Source organism: Cyprinodon tularosa, unplaced genomic scaffold (genome assembly GCF_016077235.1).
Source record: "Cyprinodon tularosa strain WSP-4 unplaced genomic scaffold, ASM1607723v1 ctg206, whole genome shotgun sequence".
Lineage (NCBI taxonomy): Eukaryota > Metazoa > Chordata > Actinopteri > Cyprinodontiformes > Cyprinodontidae > Cyprinodon > Cyprinodon tularosa.
The window spans coordinates 418,556-438,515 of NW_024038764.1; positions in this window are offsets into that span (position 1 = coordinate 418,556).

Consider the following 19,960-nt stretch of genomic DNA (forward strand, 5'->3'; position numbering starts at 1 on the left):
AGTGTTGATGCAACGTTTTTGGATCGAACATAAAAGCTTGATAATTAGACTCTGTCCAGTATGCGCAAAACCATCTCCTCATTCCTTTAACTGCTTTTTTAAAGATTCCTTCTCTGTGGTGATTTGGCTAGAGAAACTGAGAGGATAGTGATAAAGACAGGATTAGTAATCCTGCTTTAAAACAAATCAGTGCTATAAAAAGTTGATTAGATTTCGGTTGGCCTTAGCTACTTGCCTTTTCTCCCAACACTTCTTGTTTTGATAGCTTAGGCAAACAGTAGGGTTGATCTGGTTGGCTTTACTCTGTTGGAAAAGATTTGCTTTACAAGAGGAGAGATAATTGAATTTCCCTTCCATGCATAATTGACTGTTTTAAGTCAGAGTGATGATAAAACAAAAGTTGTTAAAGTTGTAATAAAGTGGACAGGTTATGCAGTAAGAAACATGAAAAACAAAAAAATATATATAGCCATAATAATAAGAATTTGGTTTTAATATTCTGCCTTCTATGGACTTTTTCATCCTGTTTAAGTTTTCTTTTTGAGTTTTCAGTTACTCTTTCATTTATGTCATTCTCCGTTTTCTGGGTCATTGGTTTCATTTCCATTTTGAGTCATTCTTGATGTTTTCTAGTTATATTAAGCAGTGTAACCATCTCTACATCTGGGTCCTCAACAAGTATCCATTAAATTCTAAAAAATACAACGTAGGATTTTATATAATGGGATTTATTGAGGGAGTTTGGGTTTAGATGAATTAATTAATGAACGAGAAATGGGTTTACAAATCGAATACATAGATGGGTTATACAATACAGTGTAAAACATTTTGTTGTGGGAACTTATTTTTGTTCTGACAAAAATAAGGATTGTTCTGACATTTGATGGTATATAAAACTGTTAAAATAACTTTTGAGCTGATATAGATTAAATTTTTCAGAGAAAGAATCTTACCCAACAATGGTGATTTTCTAATGTAGATTGTTTTTTTCCCATTGGCTGAACTTTGTCCATTCCGTTGCAACTTGTACACTGAATTGGATATTATATTTTAAATAAAACATCTTACAAGAAAGGCCATCAAAATCTACACCATCTTCAAAAACTATTTGAATAATTCCCAATGAGTTACAACAGCATTTAATCTCCATGTGGGCTTTATAAAGTATTACTTTATTGAATTTAATTATCAAAGCAAATGTGTAATTCTTCACTATTTTGTTTTTCAGTGATACAATCTACTGCTGACTCATTGTCAATCTCAAAAATTTGAAAGTAAAAAGAAAATTGATATGAGCAATAGAATGTGCCAGACTTTTATGAATAGTTATATCTAGAGATGTCCCGATCCAGGTTTTTGCACTTCCGATCCGATACCGATATTGTTTTTGGACTTCCGATCCGATACCAATACTGGCCGATACCAGCCTATCCGAGCATGTATTTAAGTTTAAGTATTTAGCCTTAGTTGTAAGACTCATGTTGAAAAGGGTTTTAGTACTCTTGATAACATCTAGCCAGCTCAATTAGGTGAGATTGAATAAAACACAATGCTTGGTAACAACAAACTTACCTGTTTATTAAGAGATAAACACAAACTGGACAAAATTACGAATAGCAATCTGAAATTGCACAGTGAGCAGTAAAACCGTAAATAGTTAAAGGTGCAAGTATTACTGTAAGTTTTAATAAAAATGCAAAACAGGGGAACACTGGCGCAAAATAGTGAAATGGATCGTTTCAATCGGCGAAACTGGAAAATACGGACCGGATTTTTTTTTAAAAACTGGATCGGCAGTCTGGATCGGCATTTTACATGCTTTGCCGATACGCATTTTTTTGCCAATATCGGCGTCCCGATCCGATACGTGGATCGGATCGGGACAAGCCTAGTTATATCCTTACTAGACAGGTGCTCTTTTGAAACACCACATATTATCTCACCCTATTATGAAAGAAATGTCCCATTTATTTGCTTCCAGGGTTCCAGCCACTCTCATTAAAGCTCAATGGAGCTGAGACAAAGAGTAACTGATCATCATCAGGATATCTACGTATATATTTGCAAGTAAAGCATGTCTAACCGCTTCAACTGACTTTCAGAGAAAAAGACAACAAAAAACACAAGCTTAAACGATAAGACCTTGTTTGTCCTGATTACCCCTGTCAGCTCTGTCAGAGGAAGCTCACAGTGTCATCCTGTGGCTCTTGGGGGGAGCTCTGTGGTGACCGAAGCAGGTCTGGATCCTTATCTGTTAAAGAGGAGGGATGTGTCAAGTTTCACCCTGTCAGCAGGTTTTCACAGCAGATGGTGAGAGAAGCAACATGTTTTGTGGGCTTTAAAACCTGATGGATCCATGTCTTTCCTTAATGTGTGATAAGTAATCAGCATGCCTTGGCTTCACCATGAGCAAGGTTCAGGTTCGGGCATGAGAAAAAGAAAAACCCACTACAAAATATATACTCAATTAAATTATTTGTGCTATCCAAGATGCAGCTGCTAACTTTTCCCAGAGGGAAATGTGATGAATAAGTTCTGAAACGGTGCCGCGCCTCCCCGTTTCTATGATCACCATTCTCACTGTGTGGGAATGTAAATAAATGATGCTCTTTGTTCCGCGCTGGCCTGATTTATTTGGCAAGATAAAAATAAATGTCGGCAAAGATCAACATTTAAAAGAAGCATTAAAGAAATGAATCCAGATAAATATTTATATGAGTGTGGTGCCAGTGAGTCTTTAAAGCTGTATATGCCCAGCAGCGAGGTGAATAAATATAAAAATGTTGCTTTATAGATATATTGATTTCGAAGCCTTGTGGTGATGGAAATGCTGCGTGCTCTCTAAATTGTATGGACTAAAGAGTAATCTTCCAATTTAATCTGGTGGAAGGTGGCATAAATAGATTTAGCAGGGAAAAGAATCGCTAATGATTTGGGGGGCTGGATATTGCATTTTGGATGTTATTGGAGTAGATATGCATGAGTACGGCATAGGGGTAATTTCCAAAGTGGAATAGCACAGGGAGCACATCATTTCTAGTTAATTCCTACTCGGGGTGTACGTAAATTCTCTTTGTTGCACTATTACTACCGAGCTGGGAATAGCTGCTGTCAGCAAATACGCCCTCTGATCCCTCACAGTGTTAAAGGCACACACTAAATACTTATTTTATGGGATAAAAATACTCCATTTGCATCCCACTAAGTGAAACTCGTGCAATAAATTCCTTGTAATAAAAGTCTATACTGGACCCTTATTTTACCAATAATTACTCTGTCTGAGGCTCATAAGACATTTACTGTAGACACCCATTTAACTGCACATGCAGAGCTTTGCTACCTAAGCCAAGGTTTTTCACTAATTTAGCATTCTGCATGCCACCAATTATCCAATAATCATTTGATTACTCTATGGGCCGGATTTATCAAGATCCAATTTTGCGTGCAGTAATTTGCGCTCGCAAACTGGAATTTTTTTCGCAAGGGGCTGAACCATGGTTTGCGGGTGATTTAACAAGAGTGACTGCGTAACTGGTGGCAGGTGCAAAATTGTTGGAGACGCCCTATTTAAATGATGGTTTTGCGCGTTTTGTGGTTTGCGGCAAAGTAGTTTGTTGTTTGTACAAAGTAGTGCATTAAGAAATTTAAATCTTACAGTGACACCCCCACCCCCTCAAAAAAAAAAAATAAAAATTTATATATATATATATATATATATATATATATATATATATATATATATATATATTTATATAAACTTTGTCAACCATTATTCCCTAAGGTGGTATGTGGCTGAATTTCTACGTCACTGCAGTAAAAAACAAAAAAAAAACAGGTGTTTTGTATTGGCCTGTAGAAAAATGCACATACCAAATGGCTCACAAGAAGTGACTGTGGATGAGATTACTGCACGTAGGCATCCCCGCAGCATTGGCATGTTGCTCCACAGGCGCAGGGGGGAGGACTGGTTTCTCCGTTAGGGCGTCAGGGCGACATGGCATTTAGAACGTCGGACAGCACTTCTGAAAAACGAGATTGGGAGATCCAATGTTGCAAGGACTTTTGTGATATCTGGTATTGCGTGGGTTCTCCTTGTGGCTGGCTCCAAATCCATTCGGAGTTCCCCCAACAGCTCCAAAATGGCAATGCTGGATAAACGATATGTTTTGATGATTGTTTCCTCGTTCATTGCAAAAAATATTCACACGGAGTCAAAAAATGCGTTCTCTGCGTCTCCTTGCTTCATTTCCATGTCTCCTTCTTGCGACAATAACCGCTGCCATGTGTGTGCAATTACGCATACAGACCATTTGCACCTTCTTTTGAAACGTGTTAAATATAGAGTCAGATACCGTTAGCAAAATTGCTTTCAGGTTTAATAAATCACTTTGCGAGTGCTAAATTAATATATTTACATGTTCTCCTCCCACAAGACGCACTTTTGCGTGTAAACGCCCCATATTGCATATTCATTGCAGAAAAAGTACTAAATGGATAAGAGGCGCTATTTAGCATGTTTTAAAGACCAAATCCTTTTAGCACGCTGTTGATAGATCAGTTTGTACATTTTTTACCGTGCGCAGTGAAATAGCTCACGTTTTTATACACGCAAACCTTTGATAGATCCGGCCCTATGAACAAAGTTTGTATCTTGAGCAGATGTTATGGCCAACACAACATTTTAAATGATTGTAAAGTGGAAGAAAAATGGCTTCGATTGTCATGACTGTTTTATGAAAAAAAAAAAAAAAATCTTAAAATTTAGACAGGTATCTTTATTTAGCTCATTTACTTCAGTACCCCATAAATAAAATCTGCTGAAAACATATGTCTTCAGATATACCAGAGGCAAGTCAAAATTCAAAAGCTATAGGTCAGTGCAGTTCACTGTGGTTAATTTGATCTAAGTGTGAGTTAGATTAGTTTTTCCACAAATATTACTTTTTCAGTCAACTGATTCTTTCACCTGAGTTCCCGATCTCTGTAGCTCCTCCAAAGTTGCCATAGGCCCCTTGGTTGCTTCCTTTATAGACCTCTAATTTGACTTACCAGTTTAGGACAGAGGTGGGTAACATCCTTGATAATGTAGTTGTTTTCTCATCCTGAAAACACCTGATTTAAATAACCAAAACAAGCCGCTGCAAAACTCTCAGATATAATTTGGTAGTATGGTCTTTTTTTAACTGTATCATTCAATCAATGCCCTAAAGGACTAAATCTGCCTCCCTCTGACCTTAATTGTGATGGCAGGCAAGGAAGGATTTTATCCAATGAGCAGCCAAACATCCCAGTTTACCTATGAAGAAGCTGAAGATATCTGCAGCTCTTGTCGGGCAAGCTGTTCCCCATACTTGGCTGTTAAAAAAACATGGCATGCCACTCTGTGAACACCCTTCAAACATTAAAACATGGTCGTAGAATTACAGAATCTAGCCATGTTCTCTAATCCTTAAAGTGAAACAGTTGAGATACTGCAACTTCACCAAGGTGTTGCCTGTCCACCTGGACAGTTTTTCTTGTATGCACGCCACAGATTAGAAAAGAAAAACAACAAAAAAAACTAACATTTTAAATGAATCTATGAGAAGGCATCTTAACAGCAGGCTATTTAAAGAAAACAGCAAACATGTGGAGAAAGTTACTCTACTTAGATGATAAGAAAGATGAATGTTTCTGTCTAAATTTTAAACAATACTGTATTAGAGTGTGAATGTATATGCAGCAGCATCACAATAAGGGAATGCATTTTGTTAGCAGAGATATGAAAGCTGGTAGGGTTGGGTTGTAAACGGACAGGCATACCTTAAGGGGAATTTGTTTTATAGCCTTTCAGAAGATGCAAAAGATTAGAGGAATTAAGGTTGGGGCATTTTTTTCTTCCACTTCTCACTTATGCAGTAGCTATATGGGTCCAATGCATGAAATCCCAGAATGATACACAGACGTTTTTTTTTTTTTTTTTTTCAGTTTTTACACTGTATTGTACCTTAAATTTCCTTTAATAGAGAAACAATGTAACTGATATAAATACAACATAAAATGTGTGCTACAAACTGCAGAACAAAAACTGGTGATATCCCAAACAGATATCACTTTTTTGCATGAGATGTCTTTGTAAGCATAATTAATACAGGGATTAAAACTTTCAATATCCCATAATCCTGTCTAGAGATGGAGATTTATTTGTTTAGGGGCACAGATGGACAAAGATAAAAAAAAAAATAAGAAAGAACAAAATCACCATCCTTGCCAACAATTCTCAATAGAATTTGGAGCAGGCTATTTAAATTTGGAATGAAAAGGATAGAAATCTTTCCAGAAAATCCAGTTCTCCTTTATCTGACTAGGCAACAAAATTGCGCCCTACTTGAACCAAATTGTTACAAATTGACAAACTATAAACAAACAAGTCATTTTTATTAAATTGATTACCATTTAATTAACTACTTTAATATAAGACAATGAGACTTATTTTCTTGTATCTTGTGTGATCCAAAAGGCTTCTTCTGTCCTTATGACTAGTTGGATTGGCTGTCTATTCAGCCATGACAATCGCAGATACAGGTCATTGATGCATGGAGCTGTAGGTCTTTATCATGCAAGTTGTTTAGATAACTGTCAATTGTGGAGTGCCCTCTAACAGGTAAAATACATAAGAAAGTTTAGTCACATATTTCCGGGTGCAAATGGTTTTGAAAATAAGTTTAAACTGAATTAAAATTTTAAATTTTACAGGCTCTTAAAGCAACACTGTGTAACATTTTCATTAGCCACTCAGGAGTCTGCATCAGCCAGTAAGAATTGCGTTGATTATGATGCTAGGTTTCAAAAATCAACCAATTATTTTTCTTCTTTATTGGTGTCATGATTCACTCAGACCTGAACCTTGAAAGGTTCATAAAGGTTTCATAAAGTTACCAGGTCAGCCTTTTATCACCTTAAGAACATCTCCAGGATTAAAGGACTATTGTCCAAGCAGGATCTAGAAATACCTCATTTGTTCATTTATCTTTAATAGAATTGATTACTGCAAGTGTGTCTTCATAAGTTTCCCAGAAAGCTGCAGCTGATCCAAAACACGGCTGCCTGTGTTCTAACTAGAACTAAGAAAGTAGAGCAGATCGGCCCAGTTCTGAAGTCCTTCCACTGGCTCCCTGTTGCTCAGAGATTAGACTTTAAAATGTTTCCTTTAGTCTATAAAAAAACGTCATCACTGCCACTTGACTGAAGCGCGGGCAGAAAAAAAAATACGGCAGAGCGAGCCAGCGCTGCAGGTGAGCAAAGGCTGTCTTCAAAAGGCAGTAACGTCAACTCTTCTAATGACCAATACGCAAACGCAAGCTGCGTCCCAGTTCGCAGACAGCCTGCGCTTTGTAAAGCAAAAAAAGTCATAACATGCAACTTTTGTAAAAACAAAATAACATGGCACGGAAGCACCACTGTTATGATGCAGCACCTGAAAAGAAAACACGTTGGAGCCTTCGATGGCAGTGAAGAGAGCTGATCAGCAGGGTGAGCGACCATGTTTGTTTCGTTTTAAAGTGGGGAAACGTAACGTTAGTTTCTCAGGTAGCTCATCTGATGCTTTCCTTACCGTGTTAGTAGGTTACAGACAGTGATAAGGTTGGCTACTTATTTTACTTTTTTTTTTTTCCCAAAATATCTTTATTGAAATTTTAACAGTTAAGACAAACCGCTTGAACATTTAACAAAGAATGTCAGTTATAATAGTAGTTTGGTTCAAGTTACAATGAAATACACAACACAGAACAAAAACAACAAAATGTCTCCCACATTCTTAGTTCCAATGTAACCCATCGCATAGTCTACACCTCATCCGTATACTGAAATAATTACTTCAGCAGTGCATGTCCTTTAACAGAATTTTCTTTGGGAACCGCAGTGAGCAGAATCTTCAGTCATTTGCGCCGTCTTCCAAGAAGTTCAGATGTTGGACATACTTAATAAAGGGATTCCATATGGATTCAAACTGATTCTGTTTACCCTTTAATACATATGTAATCTTTTCCAGAGGGAGGGTAGATGCCATCTGTTGCAACCACAGTTTTATAGTCGGTCTATGGGACTTCCCCCAGAAAAGTGATATACATCTTTTTGCATTAAGCAGACCTAAGTTTATAAAAATTAATTCGTTTTTAGTGTAGTTATGTTTGTCTGGGCTTAGTCCAAACACAAACAGCTTCGGATCCATAATTATTTGTTTGGAAATAATTTCCTCAATTGCATCTTTTACCTCTTTCCAAAACAATATAATATTCCTACAATACCACACACAATGAATCCAAGTTCCTCTATCCACTGTACACTTTGGACATACATCAGGTATTACCCCATTATATCTGTTGAGGTCCACTGGTGTTACATAAACCCGCATTAACCATTTAAATTGGATCATTTTCAGTGCAGTGTTGATAGAGCTGGTATGGGCCAATTTGCATGCTGTTTGCCACTCTTCCCCAGATAACTCTAATTGTAAATCACCCTTCCAAGCATTAAGTCTGTCATGAGATCCCTCAGATGTATGCAACATCAGTGAGTGATAGAACTCTGATATAATACCTGCCTTTAAACTATCCCTTGTTAACATTTTTTCCAAAGCTGATTTGGCAGGTTTAGCCAGCACATTATTTTGACTCGTTCTTATAAAGTTTCTGAGTTGAAGGTATTTAAAGAAATGTTTCTTATCCAGATGGAATTTTTGTTGTAGATCCTGAAAACTCATTAGTATGTCTGAGTCTGATGCATAAAAATCCCGAATCATCTGGAGTCCTTTGTTTTTCCATGCTTTAAAGGTTGAGTCAGCTCTACCGGGTAGAAAGAATTGGTTACCCCACACTGGGCTGAACAGAGACAAGCAGTGTGGCTCATGAATTTTTTTTTTTACATCTCTCCATACGCCTATCATGTTTTTAAGAAATTGATTTTTAGTATGTTTCAAAAGCTTTGATACTGAATCTGAATAGAAGTATGAGGGGAGAGTCACTTTTAAATCCTGAGTCTCCATGTCAACCCAGTGCGGCGACTGATCACTGTAATAAAACATCATAGATCTCAACTGCACAGCATAGTAGTACAAGTGAAAATTTGGGCAATTCAAGCCCCCACGGTCATAAGGGAGATATAGTTAAGACAAACGGAGTCTGGATTTTCTGTTTTTCCACAAAAAACGTAACATCCTCTTCTTTATTTGGGAGAAGAATTCAGGAGGAGGTGGAAGAGCAACATTCTGAAATATGTAAAGTAACTTGGGCAGTATATTCATTTTAACTGTATTTATTCTCCCAATCATAGACATTGGTAGAGACATCCATCTTTCAAATGAATTGTCTACTTCATTTAATATGAGATTGTAGTTGGTCGCAGCTACCCATTCCAAATCTGGTGAGATGTGTATCCCCAAATATTTAAATTCATTTACCATCTTAAACTGTAATACACCTAATGATGGGTTAATTTTTTCATTTGTATTTAATAAAAGAATTGAAGATTTGGTTCTGTTTATCTTGTATCCAGATATACCACTAAATGATTTAATTATTTCCAAAATAATTTGTATTGACTGATTTAATTTTGATATGAAAAGGATCACATCGTCCGCGAACAAGGAAATCCTATGTTCTGTAGGTCCGACATTGATTCCACTAAGATGTGGGTGTGAGCGAATAGCAATGGCAAATGGTTCTATTGCCAGAGTGAATAGTAAAGGTGACAATGGGCAACCCTGCCTACAGCCCCTGTTGATCTTTATTGATCTAGATATATTCTTGTTAGTTATTATTTCAGCTGAGGGATTGTTGTATAATATTTTCACCCATTTTACAAAATTATTACGACAGTCAAATTTTTCCATAACTTGAAATAGATATTCCCAGTGAACCCTATCAAATGACTTTTCGGCATCTAGTGATAAAAGAGCTGAGTCTGAGGTACCTCTATTATAATGAATTATGTTTAGAACTCGCCTCACGTTATGAAAACCCTGCCTCCCCGAAATGAATCCATTTTGATCTCGATCAATTGATTTTGGGAGCACCTTTTGTAAACGTCGTGCTAGCAGCTTGGAGATTATTTTTAGATCTGAATTTAGTAAACTAATGGGCCTAAAATTCTCACATTTGTTTGGAGATCTGCCTGGCTTTGGCAAAAGGATAACCATGGCGGCGTTCATTGAGGGGGGGAGATAGTTTGAATGGAAAACTTCCTGAAACATATCTAGTAGAGGGGTCAAAAGTTTATCTTTAAACGTCTTGTATAAATCTATGGGGAGACCATCTGGTCCCGCTCTTTTTCCTGATTTCATATCATTAATGGCTTGCCCTAGCTCTTCTTTTGTAATTTCTAGATCCAAGTTTTCCTTGTCTTCCTCTGAAAATTTTGGTATATTTAAATTTTTAAGGAATTGATTTATGTCTTCCGATTTGATGTTTATTTGTGCCTTATACAATTCTTCATAATAGTTCTTAAAGGCTACATTAATTTCTTGAGGATCATGCAAAATTTGTCCATTTACTATAATAGATGTAATTGGTTGTTTAGTTTCTAATTGTTTTATTTGCCATGCCAGTAACTTGCCTGCTTTATTGCCCTGTTCATAAAATGTTTGCCTAAGTCGCAACAAACTTGATGCCTCCCTTGAAGCTGAGTATTTATCATATTCTGCTCTCAAAGCCAGTAATTCATTTTCTAATTGTTTATCTCCACTATTTACTTTAGCTTGGATTAACCTTATTTTATCTTCTAATTGTGTTCGAGTTTTTTCAGTTTGTTTCGTTTTAAACGCTGTATAACTAATAATGTGACCTCTAAGGTAGGCCTTAAGAGCCTCCCATTTTGTACATGCTGTCGTTTCTGAAGTATTAAATTGTAAGAATTCGTCTATTTGTTTCCCTAAATATTTCACAAAGTTTTTATCTTGTAACCATTTATGCTGGAACTGCCATCTCGGTGGGTCTCTCTTTAATTGGTCATCTCTGTAAACCAAGCAACATGGGGCGTGGTCAGAAATTACAATGTTATCATAGAAGCAATCATGAATCCTAAACTGTAACTCTGCAGAGATTAAGAAGAAGTCTATTCTGGAGAAGGTTTTGAAAGAGCTTGAATAACAGGAGTATGTTTTGCTAGCTGGATTTTTCTCTCTCCATATTTCCATCAACTTCAGCTCCTTCATCATTCTATAAATTGCAGCTCTACAGTTATTATGCGATTGATCAATTCCAGTTGATCTGTCCATGCTTGGGTGTAATGTACAATTAAAATCCCCCCCCATTATGTGAGATCCTTTAAGCGTAGACAGAGTGAGGAGTAAATCATTGTAAAATTTACTATCATCCACATTAGGGCCATATATATTAGTTAGAATTAGAGTTTCCGACATTAGGGAGCCTTGAAGTATTAGGTATCTTCCTCTTTTGTCTTTAATAATGTTTTCAATTTGCAATGGTATAGATTCATGTATAAGTGTCATAACTCCTCTAGAATGAGACGTAAACGGTGCTGTATATATATTACCCCTCCACCTCCTCTTCACCCTCAAATTATCCTCATCGAGAAGATGCGTTTCCTGGAGGAATATAATTTTAGACTCCATTTCTTTCAGTCTATTCATGACCTGTTTGACTTTTTGAAGGCGTTGGAGCCCTCTGCAGTTCCATGAAATAAAATTACATTTTACAGTTTGAGACATACATCAACAAAAGTAGTGGGATGCTTAGCGTTGTAAAAATGTGAGACACAACAAAACCGGATGATAGAACATACATCCTACATAGAGAACATAAAGAACATAACCCTTTCCCTACTACCAAATCCCTTCCCCAAACAGAAGGAGCCCCACCCACAACCGTTATGTCTCCCGTTATTGCCATTAGCCAATCCACAGTCATTGAGGATTAGCCGAACCACGTCCAGTTCACTCTGCAAAAAGTGCTCCCGTCGCTGCCAGGCACAATACAGACCCCTGCACACGAACACTGAACAGCATTCGAAGGTACTCTTCACATTTGAATAATTTTTGTAACCCAAGTTAGGAACCCAACTATACAACATATTAGAAATCTAAACATGTAACAAACCGAATTTAGTTCGCAGACTTCACGTACCGTCTGAGGCATTACTTAGTGCTTTATGCGTCCTGAGCACTCTGGAGTTTTTTGATAAACTCGCTTGCTTCCTCTGGTGTTTTAAATGCCAGTGTCTCGTTTTCGTAAGTCACTAGGAGAGTTGCAGGATAAGTTATTCCGTTGCGGATGTTCAGATTGCGCAGCACCTCCCGGATCGGGTCGAACTTTTTCCTCTGTTGGTGGAGCCCGGCGGCCAGGTCGGGGTAGAAGTGGACCCGTTTATCTTTATAGAAGATATCCTTTTTTTCCCGTGCAACACGAATGACGGCTTGTTTCTCTCTGAAGTTAAGAAACTTCATTATCAAGGCTCTGGGTCGGGAGGCGCTGTCCTTTCTCGGGCCCAATCTGTGCGCTCTTTCCAAGCTCAGAGAGGTCTGCAGCTTCTCACTTCCCAGTGCTTCGGGTATCCACTTTTCCAAAAAAGCACATAAATCTGAACCCTCTGCACCTTCTGGCAAGTTTACAAGCCTTAAGTTATTCAAGCGAGACCTTGTTTCTAAGTCAGTGAGTTTATCTTCCATCGACTTGTTTTTAGCCTGTAAGGCGCTCACACTAGCTTGTAGGTTAGCCACTTCATCTTCCGCGGAGGAAATACGGTCCTCTGCTCGCAGCATACGTTCATTATAGTCTTTCATCTCCTGTTTCATATCTTGCAGTGTCACCAACAGACCGTCGAGTTTCGAGGAAAACTCGCTTTTCAATGATTCGAGCGCGACCAAAATTTGGTCAGACTTACTATTTTCTGAGTCATTAATTTCTTCAGGCTCCGCCATGTTTTTGTTGGCTTTGCGAGCTTCACCACGGAGGTTGTGGTCGAAAAGCTTCGTTTGCTTGGATGCCTCACTTTTCCCTTTGAGCTGTTTGGATGAGTTAGGCATTCTATCTTTTTCCTGACACAAATTTTTCGTGAGCAGCAGTTATTTTCCCTTAATAAGCGCAGCAGACAGCGGAGCAAAGTTCTGCACGTCTTCCTACGTGGCCGCCATAACCGGAAGTCTCCTTATTTTACTTTTAATTTCATTTGAATTAGCTTAAGCAGCGTTTATATTTTCTTTATAAATAAATTAACTTGCAAATTATGAGGGGCAAGGCTTTTAAAGTTTAGATCTTCTGGCAAAGATAAAGTAAAGAAGATCCTGCAATTTATGGAAGTTAAGCAGAATAAAATCTAGCAAGATCAGTAATATGTCAATTAATTATATGCCACATTCCCATGTAAATATATGTCTTTGGAGGATGTGTTTTTTAGCACCCCTAGTTCTCTCATTTTTATTCCAAATACAATTTATAATTTGAACCACAGGGCTATTTTTATCTCTATGGTTCAGTATTTTCTCAAGTAGCAACTTTAACTGCTATACTTTCCTGTCTTAAAAGGCAGAACTCTTCTAGTCTAAAAAAAAAATTCATCTGTTGAAATGGGGGGATCTATTGCTTGAACCCCTTAGGGGCTTTTAAAAACAAAAATGCCTGTCTTTTTTTGCGCTTTATGAAACAAAGTACCCTATATTTTGTGGATGTACAGCTACATTTCTCATGTAAGTTTGTGTAGTTTTAACACAAACATTTATTTTTCATATTGCACCAGTACAACCTGTACTTGTGTGCTTGTTTGTTCTGTCTAAAATGTTTATTTTGGAATAAAGAGGTTAATATAAAAAAATTTTTTTGTCCGATTCATCGATTAATCGAAAAAATAATCGGCCGATTCATCGATTTTTAAAATAATCGTTAGTTGCAGCCCTAGTGCAGACTGCAGCTTACTGTCTGCTCTAACCTCATTGCCACAGTGAATACATAGTACCTATAATTCTTTATTATAACTCAATTTAATTTACTTAATTTTTCTTAACATATTTAAGATATTATTTAAATATTTAATAAAAATGCAAAATGACAAAAAAACCTGAAGTTTCAGTATCCATTAAATTTACCCTCCTTTTTATTTTTGGTTTGAAATCAAGCAGTAATTTTTACTATCTAAATGCATGAATAGTTTTTTTGCAGTTGTGTTAATATCTAACTTGCTGTCAAGTGTTTACAAACAATTGATTAAATTTAGGCAAAATGTATAACTTTTGACCCAAGTAATAGCTTATTATAAAATATAGCAAATCATTTTTTCGGGTTATGCAGCGAGTATCGAGGCTCCATGTAGGCTGCTCTTAACAACACTATAACTCTGTCGTGTAACTCTGAAAGGTCAGATTCGTCACCCAATGAGACATGTGACCCAGAGCACTACTTAACAGCAGTCTTAGCTCCTCTTACAGAGACACCATGTATGTTTTTTTTTTTTTTTTTATATTTTTACAATAGCCCTTTATTTGACCCTTTATGAGTAAAGGATGGTTTGATGAGCCGACTGAAATCTATGAGCCTGTAACCTATTTTCCTGAACATATTTCGGGTCGGAATTTTTGGCGCTGTTCGGCAGATGTGAAGTCAAGCGTGTCCGTGTTAAATGGTACTGACCTAGAACACAATCAAAATACATTATTAAAAATGTGTTAAAGTTTTTACGCCACTAGTAGCTCGTTTTTATGGACAGAAGGCTGACAGGAAAGGGGGTATGAGAGAGGGGGAGAGACATGCGGGAAAGGACCAGGGTCGCCCATGTGGAGGAATAAGGCCTCTGTACATGGATCCTTCGCTAACCAATGTGCCACCAAAGCACAACAAAAAGATGACTTTTGTGGATATTCAGAACCAACCCCATCCAGCTCAACTCAGAGACCAATGGAAACTCATAAAACTCATAAGTCATAAAGCTCATTGAGAAAAGCCAGGCTTTGAAGCTAAACTCTGACGCAACTTGCATTCAAAACGTTAAGCTTTAATTACTGGTTTTGGCCAAAAGGGTTCCTTGCTTGATGTCACTAAGATTTAACCAATTATTGTTGCCATGAACATCAACAGACTGTGCAGTCAATCACATAATTCATTGAGAAACAGTGGTGAAACGTAAACGCACACTGTATTTTATCAGTAAAAAGCTGTCCGGACTTTAGAAATGTAACTGAAACATAAAAATAAAATATTCTGTTGCCATTTTTAAAACAATGGAAGTGAGATTGCAGACCTTTGCAGCCAAATTATTTAACCAGTGTCAAATTTGACATCATTTTCAAAAGGGTGTTCATGTTCTTGGAAAAAGGAAAAGGTTTTTCTAAAAATTTAGTGACATGCTTCCACTCTAGTTGGTCCAATGTAAGTTTGCAGATTTTAGTTATAATTGTAGTCCCATTAACTTCTTTATTTCAATAAGGCAGCAAAAAAATTTCTGCCCTTGAAATCTATCCCAGATATTCACCCTTGAATAAACTATGTTTAAATTCTAGCTGCTGAGACAGAAAAAAAAGCATGTACTGTAACAAATACTGGGGAAATACCACCCAGGCCCTATTTTACACTACAGGCAAAGAAGCACAGGCCCATGGAGGGTCTTGTGACCAGTTTGCAGCATGATTCGAGCTGTTGTGCGGGAGAGCTGAGGTCAAATTAAGGTGGTCAGGTAAATTAACCCTTCTATAGAAAACCGGTAACATTCATATGTGCCAAGGAAGACAAATGGGTAATTTTGATCCCTAAAGAAAAGGAGTGAGGCATGAGTTTGAGTAGGCCTTTTATGGAAAGGACAACATTCTTCTTACAAAGTAAGAAAGACAAAATATTAAGATATTTTGTATACATGATTTATAAAGTTCATATTTTTATATATATTCACATAGTTTTAAAATGTGTGTATAACTTTTTGTGCAATAAGTTCATTTCATAAAATGTAGCTTTTAACCTGCTGCAATTTCTGATTGCTTAACTTGGGCCAAATGATGGCCCTAATACCATTTCTGTCACTTATTGTAACACCTAGTGCTGGATTTAAAAAAAAAGAAAAGAAAAATTGTTAGAACTTATTCAGTTATAAACCTGGTTACCGGTAAGTTTACTGGGCCAGTTGCCTTCGTAGCCGAATCAGACTCATCAGAGCAAGCCAGCTTTCTAATACAAAGCTGTCCGCTATCAGATTCCAAAACACAGAGGGAGTTTTTGCAACATTGCAGTCTTGCCATTGGCCACTGAGGGCAATGGCAAGGGGTGCTTAACTTGTAATGGAAGTTAAACTTTGTTGCTTTACGCAAATTCCAGTAAAAGCAATACAGTGTATTTCTAATCCAGAACAATCAAATTCGGCTAACTCCTTCTACAAAAGTGAAAGTAGTCTCCCACACATCTGAATGGCACCCAAAGTTATGCCCTTGGTATTGAGAGTAAGTAGGCTACTGGATAAAAGTTATTCTACTTGCTAATGCATATTTTATGTACACCTGTCTTTAAACTGTTGCGTAAACTCATTTCTTATTTACAGTAGAAAGTAGTTTGGTTTTGAGTTTGTTTGTTTTACCAATTTCTCTATCAAGGCGTAAAATTGTTGCAAGGCATAGTTTTGTGGTTTGCAAAGATTTCTTTTAGCATTGTAGTGTCTTCTGTTGTTAGCTCATCTATGAACCATCATGTAAGGAATGGGGCTGGTGATGTTTGCCATGTTAGATAGAACCTTGGTGTGTTGTTTGCTTCTTATTTCTTTTGATTTCATCAGCTGTGCTTTCTACTTTACTTTTTTTGTTCTTTGGTAAATGATACAAAGATTGTTGAGTGATATATTTCTCAGGAAGATACTGCAACAGGAAAAAGCCCTCAGCTGTTTTTTTTTGTATTGGAGAAACACTTCTCTCTCTCTTGTTTTTCTTTTTGGTCACATTCCATTTTGTCAATATATTTAAAATGAATTAGATGTTAACTCTTTATCGAAAGGGTGTTAACTTTTTAACTGCATTTGTAACAACATTTGTATTCAAATATCAAAGGACTCTGGGCTAGCCAGTGCAGATAAAATTAGGTGGTAGGACTTAGCTAAGTCCCCATGTGAATAATGCCTCAAATTCCAAACTCGAACTTTCTTTCCATGTCTGGAGACGTCACTTTAGCATTTCTACATTTTGTTTTATTACAATTAGTGGTGGGCATCAATTAATCTTTTTAATCTAGATTAATCTCACTGTAATCTTTGAATTAATCTAGGTTAATCTAGATTGAAAGGCTCATTTGAAATTCTGCCAAAGGGCTAGGGAGATAAATCAGAATCAGAATTACTTTATTAATCCCTTGCATGAAATTATTTTCTTGCAGTGGAACTGTTTACGGAAGAGAAAAAAATAAGATTGTAAGTACAAATAAGATATAAGAATAAAATAAGAAAAGGATAACAATACCGTAAGATAAGGATAAGAATAGAACAAAACAAGGGTAAGAATAAAACAAGTTAAGGATTATATGAGTGTCCAAACTAAATAACAAGTAAAAGTAAGTCTTTGAACAGGTTTCTCAAGCCAGGTAACACGTTAGACCAGGGGTTCATCTCTTGTTTCCAAAATTCATCACAAACTGTGAAGAAAGTTGAGAAAGCTTTTCTACTATGATAACTGGTGATGAAAATAAATACTATTCAATAAGGTGTATTTGTCTTTGATAAGTGTTTATGCAGATAAACATGAATTTTGAACTATAGGCCTACATTATAGGTCATTATGAACTGTTTACAGTCAGTAGCTTTGTGTCAGTCAGCCCAAGCTTTATCTCACCTTTTTCCATTAGTCACTCAGGCCGCCCAAATTTGGGGCCAGACTTTGGGGCAACAGCGTGTGAGGATAATACTTAAATCTGTTTTTAGAATTTCTTTTGTGATGTGAAGATCCAACGTTTTTAAAAATGTGTCATATGAAACTGTAGCTCTACAAATGAAATAGGCTAAACAAAGATCACAGAAGCTACATTTTCAAAAAGCATCCCATTTTACCCACATTCACCCAAGCAATCATCAAAAACAAACATAATGTTGTGGTAATCAACGGGGTCATGGTAAAATGAAATTTTAAATTACATCATAGCATACCTAACGCGAAGGAGTAAAGCTCCAGGCTGGCTTCGATGCAGTGTACAGTGACGCTGAGGTGGTTAGTTATTGACAGATGGTCAGTGGTCCCCCATCAGTGCTAAACATATCACCTCTATCAACCTCTCATCTTTGGTGGCTTTCTACGTGATGTGATGGTCATGTATTATTCTCATGATAGTTTGCCTCACAGGTAGTTTATAAGATGGCTCCCCTGTTGCTGCTTAGAGAACGATCTCAAGCCCTTCATCTTCAACATCGCTGATGGGCATTCTTAGAAATAAATTTTGCCTTAAGCAAACTCGTTGGCTTTATAGCTGCATCCATGTTAACATGTTACGTTGAATGTCTTAAGCGTAGGCCTACACACAAGACTGATTCATTCGCACCAGATATGCATCGGCGCTTAGTCATAGCTATAGACCCAGCTCCCAAACTAACTGTGAGAATAGATTAACGGTAATATATTTTTTTTAATCTCCTGATGTCAGGGACCAAGCTGTAAGGCAAAGGGACGCAGGAGGTAATTAAAAAAATCAGACCCCAAAAAGGGTGAACAACATACAAAACAATGCAAAAATCAGACAGGACATAAAAGAGGTCAACTGAATAATACAAGACTCAACTTTTAACTTAGCAAACAAAACAAACTTAACCAAGGAAAATGTACCTATCACAATGACACATGAAGGCAAAATATATAGTGATTTGGTCAAACCAAAAAACAAAGGCAAGGGAAAACAAGATGGCTGACAATTAACTAAAGCAAACATTTAAACTAACTAAACCCAAATCCCGCCATAGTCCAGTGGTATATGGTAGGGCTTAACGAGCTGGTGACCAGATTTAAGCCTTCTCAGCCCATTGCTTGTCAGGAAAGAGGCTCATCTCCCACCACGACAACTCAAATAAAGGAAAGAAATGTTAACAAAAGAAAATGCCTTCCATTGCTGGTATGTGTGCACACCATAACAGCAGTGCAAGATGAACCAAATTACAAAATAAAAGAAATAAAAGTATTACCACTGTGGGGCTACAAACCCCACACCTGATAAGAGTCTGAAGTTAACGCAACAAGTTAACGGCAATGACGGCCCACCACTAATCCAATGCTATCCATTTCTGAAGTCCACCAAACTGCTGCTTCAGAAAACTGAGATTCAGCCACCCCCCATTAATAAGAATTGGGCTGGTGTTTTATTGCAATCCTTTTGTTTGTTTGATTCTATTCTCTGAATATAGAACATATTTCCAAAAATGTAAGCATTTATCTTGTAGCATATTTACAAAGTGTTATCTGGCTATTGTTTTCGAGTAATGGCTTCTTCTATGAGGAGCAGCTTCTCAGTCCATAGAAATTTCATCAATAGATTCATCGTTGATTTACAGAACCTATCTCTGTATGACAGCTTGAAAATCACTTGCATAAACCCACCTTTGGAAAGTTTTTTGTATGTTTGTTTATCTCCACAACAATATTTTCTACATATGACAAATTATATGATTTTTTGTGAAAGAAGGACTCTCTGAAAGCTTACTGATTTATTAAAAAGGGATGTTTAGAGAAATTCTGGCTAAATTCTGGGGCTTTTATACAAGGTAATCTGTGTTTGTGTGATGTGTGCTGGTATCATACAATCACAAGTTGGACTACATTTAACTTAAACGTTAGTTATTCTCAGACTGAAGTCCAGATGATAATATAATAATAAACTTGTAGGTAAAACTTTAATCACTCCAGAGCCTCACTTTCCCCATACACATAGTATTTAAAACTCATCCTAAAATTGCCTGCATGTAAGAAAGTGAATCATCCGGGGGACTTGAGGGGTTGGCACGGTGGATTGAAAAAGGCACATAGCCAAAC